Source organism: Sitodiplosis mosellana, unplaced genomic scaffold, assembly GCF_009176505.1.
Source record: "Sitodiplosis mosellana isolate CC-2019 unplaced genomic scaffold, AAFC_SMos_1.0 Smas_scaffold_6147, whole genome shotgun sequence".
NCBI lineage: Eukaryota > Metazoa > Arthropoda > Insecta > Diptera > Cecidomyiidae > Sitodiplosis > Sitodiplosis mosellana.
In genome coordinates, this window is record NW_022601388.1 from 1 (window position 1) to 5,379 (window position 5,379).

Sequence of the window (5,379 nt, forward strand, 5' to 3'; positions counted from 1 at the left end):
ATAGAGCCAAATCAAACGAATGATTGTGATACTAGTACTATTCCAAAGACATATAAAACTTATTTAATTGATTTTAATGTTAGCACAGCAAAGAATAACTGATTATTTTAAAAGAAATAGAACTTGGAGAGACTGAAAATACGAATTCATTATAAATATTGTAAATATATAACCAAATATTTATACCAAATAAACCACCTCTGGCGAAGAAACGCTGTATGGTGCAGAATAATAATAATAATAATTTGGTCGAGAGGTGCGTGTGCGCGTTTGTTGGTTGTTCGCATGAACGTTTGGAACGCCAGTCGAATGACGAACTTGGGTATAGTATGGTGTAGAAATGGACGGAGGGAAACGTTGATCCAAAATCCGACTTATGGAATGCTCTAACATGTTGAAAAATGCTTGACTGTTGAGCAATTCGAACATATTTGGAGGCGATTGGTTCGAAGAAGGGAAAGAGTATTGTTGTTGGGCATTCACATGATTGGAGTGTGGAGGCACTCTGCTCCCATCTCGTTGTGGATTTGTAGAATTCGAATTTGGAGGACCTCGGTTTTCATCACGAACGTCTTCTACTCGGTTGGAGACAGACGAGTTTAATGCGGCAAACCTTTCATTAGGTATCGATCGATAATATTCGAGAATCTCCGCGAAAATTGTCTCTAATTTACCGGATGTAGCTTTGAATTTACTGTGATTCTCCGGAGGAACCATTCGTTTCAAACGATTTGTTAAATGTACAACGAGAGATTCCACACGTTTAACGTTGCTATCGTTAATTTTGTCAGAGTTGTCAGATTTGCACGATTGCAAATTCCACTTCGGCTTCCGCAAAATCCACATCAAAAGTGAGATTCGATGTGTAATTTGGGATAGGATCCATAAGATTTTCCGATTGCAATGCATTCTTCAATTTATTTTTGCGCCTCACTTTGTTGTCGGAAGACAAAAACAGGTGGCGAATGTTCAACTCGTATTTTATAGCTTCGTCCGACAAACAGTCGACGAACATTTCGGGAATGTAACTTGAAGCCATTTTTATGGTGGTGTTTGTGAATGAAAGGAGAAAGAATTAGAAAAATATCCTGTCTGTCGCTTCACTATGTACTGCACTTCAAAACCTCCGAATAGAAACTTCAGATTTATCGGCCGAAAAATTTCGGTACTTATTACTGAGCCTTTGGTGGAGAGAACATTGAACGAGTCCGGTGCAGCGACAGAAATGTTAAAAATCGCTTTCTTTTATTCGGTTGCTGTCGTTCGAGTTTTGTTTGAAAAGTGATCGAACGGTTTCTCTGAGATAAGCTCAACAAATGGAATAATGCGCACTATGGATGCTGAAATGCCCTTCGATTTGTTCACTAACTCGAAAATTTGTCACAATACGTTCTTTCTTTTTTCGAGTCCGGTCTCGATTTGTTTACTGTCGATAACACGACGAATTTGTTTGGAAAACGATAAATAATGAAATTTATTGTGTTTATGTTGAAACCTGATCCGTGTGCAGCCAAAGCGTAACCACGCTGTATTCGTTTGGAAACTGCACACCACAAATTTGACTTTCAATAAACACTATGATATCAACAAATCCTTTGAATCGATGACACACTCGATTTTTACTCACAAAAAAAATGTAACGGGTTATTCGCCTCGTACTGAAGCTACACGCGTTTTATTCTGCACTAGAATAACAAAACACTAATTATTGGCTCGCACTGAGTCAAGAAAAAAAACTTGTCCGCACTGGAAAGTTGGAAGAAATGTCATCAACTTGCACTGAGATTGATGGAGAAGAAAGAAATAGAAAGAAATCTCCCGTACTGGAAAATCAGAATAAAATTGTCATCAACTCGCACTGAGATTGATGGAAAAGAAGAAATCTTCCGCACTGGAAGAGTTAAACGTGTTCAACTCACACTGAGATTGACACACGGCACAGTCACTTCGCATTAATATTGAAACATTTGATCAGATTACACTTGGATTCTTTTGATTTTGTGATGCGTAGCACCAGAGACACTGAGAAATATCACTTGGAGGGGTATATTTTTTTTCACAGGATTGAATTTGAACAAACAGTTAGTATCAAATGAAAGCTTTAAAGGCGTACTACAACTTTGCATGTTGAAATTTTGAAAAACATTTGATTTTGAGAATGTTTACTTGGCCACAAAGATCGTGGTAAGCAATTCCCCACTTTCCCCTATCATTTTTCTTCGAAAATGAAAATCAAAACTGTTTATTCAAAAAATGAATGTTCTTTGCAATTCTATGTTTTTTTTAAGTTCATTTATCTTTGCTCACAAACGAATTTGTCGAATTTGATTTTGCATCGTAATACTTTCATAAAAGAGTCGAGTAATCAACTTGCAATGAGTTAAATAAATGAATCATAGCGTTTATAAGAAAGTCTGACTCTTACACTTGAACGCCATGTAAACAGAAGAGAGCGAAACGCGCATAGCCTATTGATTTGTGTATAGACGTTACAGTTTCGCGAGAATTGCTGATTTGTCAATTAATCAGTTAATCAGAATAAACAATTCGACCGTGTACACTTCGCTGTTTGTCATGGAATCAGAATAAGGAGAGCACAGTATTCACTTGTTCATTAACCGAAACAGATCGATCATAGAAATTATTTTGATCAGAATCAAAACCGAAAAGTGATTGTTTTTATCAGTGAGCGATATGGTAACTTTAAAAATTACTTGTAATAAATGTTTTGTAATCTTATATTGAATTGTTTTTTAAGAACAAGAAAAAAAAATCTGGTCATGAAAATAAGAAAATCAGGGAGCAAAAAGAGGCCGAAAACAAAAAAGCTACATCAGACATACGGAAATTCACAGGTGAATTTTTTTGAAATTCGATAAGGCTACGATTTGATGTGGTTTTAAACTGGAATTTTCCGATTATATTTAGGTGCAAGTGCACCAACTACTTCTGCCAGTGTTCCTAGTGCATCTATTCACGATCAAATCCATGACGATATTCTCATGGAAAACCACGACGAAGCTCACTTCGAAGGTAAAATAATGTTCGTTTTGATTACTTTCCATTGATAGTGATGGGCCAGGAACGATTAAGTGGATTAACCATAATTTCCATCGAAAATGATATTGCAAGTGACAAAAATTATGATGAAGTTATCCATGAATTTGCGTCTGCTAAAGCAAGAAAAGGTGTATTCAAATAGCTATATCTCTTTTCACACACTTCAACAATGTTGAATCAACATGAACATCTTTACACAGTAGTATACAAGTATTTTTCAAAGATCCAAAGAATTAACCAAAACGTATTATAAACTAAACTTAAAAAAAAACAATAAAGATATTTCTTATTATTGTAGAAGTAAAAATTATTGCTCGAATTTTCATTATTTAATTTATATTAAACAATTTCGGAAAAGGCGCAAAATTTTCGTTTGCATCGGGGCGCAATTTGGTCTCGCTGAGGCACTGCATGCCATCTCATTTTTCACGAGACTGATAAGAGATATCAATGGGCAAGCGGAATAATGAAACGCAATTCTCTTGTAAAATGAAGTAGGTAAATGTGACTGGCCCCCCATGTTGGAAAAATGAAGAACCGACACCAGATTCATCAAATTTAGAGTTTGTGCTGACGCTATGCAAAATCCCAGAATTTGTGCTACAACTGGTGGCGAACATAAACTCGGCAAAGTTCGATTTTTGTCAAATTTTGAAATTTTGTATGGCGGCTCCATCTTAGAGGCCGAATGTTGATGTTCTGGGGTCATTGCCATATGATTTAAAGTTTGTGCTGACCGTGTGCAAAGTCTTAGAGTTTGTACTCGAACTGGGCTCGAGCACAAACTCATCAAAATTGATTTTTGTCAAATGTGGTACTATTGTATGGGAAGTACTCAAAATAATCACTTTTCAAGAATTTGGTCCAGCCAAACTGCTATTATTTTTCAAAAATAATTGGAGTCCTTGAACAACAAAATACTCATTTTCATATAAATTTTGTCTAAAATCGACATTTCTTCAAAAACCAAGCGAATGGCCGCAATCTACATACAAAATGGCATAGAAAACTCACGTATGATGGGCTGATATGATTTTAACGCCAAATAATTTTTGGCGAGTAATCGATTTAGAGTTCGATCGACCCTGTCTAATTAGTGTTAAAGGTCGAAAAATGCCACTATTTCAGTAGATGTTTTCAACTCGCAATATGTCATACAGAAAATCGTATTTTCTACCCAAAATATGCCTTTCCTGTGTTCTTATGAGAGGCTCCTATTTTTTGGAGCTCCTCCTAGCCACTGTGCAATTTGCATCGGTGTATGGCTTACGAACAACAATATACCAATTTCATTATATTTTGGTCTCAAATCGAATTTTTCACAAAAAACTGAATTAAAGCTGAAGTGATAGAAAAATAAATATTTTATTGTTCATTACTCAAAAAAATTGTTTTTTTATGTGTGAATCAATTAACGCCAAATTCCATCCAAATCCACCGCCTGGGTGACACGTGTAGCGAAAAATGTAAAAAATGCCAAAAAATTGCCATTTTTTCAGTCATTTTACACTGTAACTGGCCCAGAATGCCTTTTCAATGGCTGAGGTCTTGATAAAAATAATTGTAGATATTGACGAGCCAAACAGAATCTCATGATGAGATTCCCATCATCAGTTTTTGCCGAAATTTGGTTGGAATAGTGGAATCAGTCGAAATGTTGCGATCAAAAATGGCTTCCGAAAACTGTCATGAAAATTTTGATATGGGATTTTATATGATACCCATATGTTTTTTTTGAGCCAAACCTTTTTTTGAGGTATATTTTTCGAAACTGGCCGGACTTTCCGGATGAGGAACGATTTTTTTTGGAGCAGTCTAAAGGATATCATACTTTTTGAGGACGTTTTTGTAATGTTTTTTTTTTTGCTAGATCGATAGCCAATGAAATTTTAGGAAGGTAACTCGAAGCTCAGGTCGCTAGGTTAATCAGTCGCTATGTAAAAGGAACCCAATTTTTATTTACTGCGTTGTTCGGGTCTCCCAGGACACACACACACACAGACCAACTGTTGTGCTTTTCTCCCGTACCTGTGTAGTAAACTATTTTCTACACAATAATAGGGTTTTGTGTAGCAAATTTGTTTTAAAATCAGAATATTACTAAGTAGAGCTTGATCAAAGCTATAATGAAAATTTCCTATATTGTAATTATAATTTGTATTCAAACACAAACCTCAACTTCAAATCTCAACATTTCCACCACTTGACAGTATAGCATTTCGCCATCAGTTCTGGCATCGCAGAAAATATCATCATCATCGATCAGTGTGATATCACATTCGTTATAAGAATATTCCGAAAAGCTTCCGTCATTTTCTT

General features: G+C 35.7%; 1 long non-coding RNA gene across 1 annotated transcript; it reads left to right on the top strand.

Moving 5' to 3' along the window:
• The first annotated feature begins 2,413 nt into the window (after positions 1 to 2,413).
• Positions 2,414 to 5,119, top strand: LOC129573879 (uncharacterized). The gene is made up of 3 exons (XR_008688643.1): positions 2,414 to 2,697; positions 2,759 to 2,855; positions 2,929 to 5,119. It is a non-coding gene; the product is annotated as an uncharacterized LOC129573879 (long non-coding RNA).
• The last annotated feature ends 260 nt before the right edge of the window (positions 5,120 to 5,379 follow it).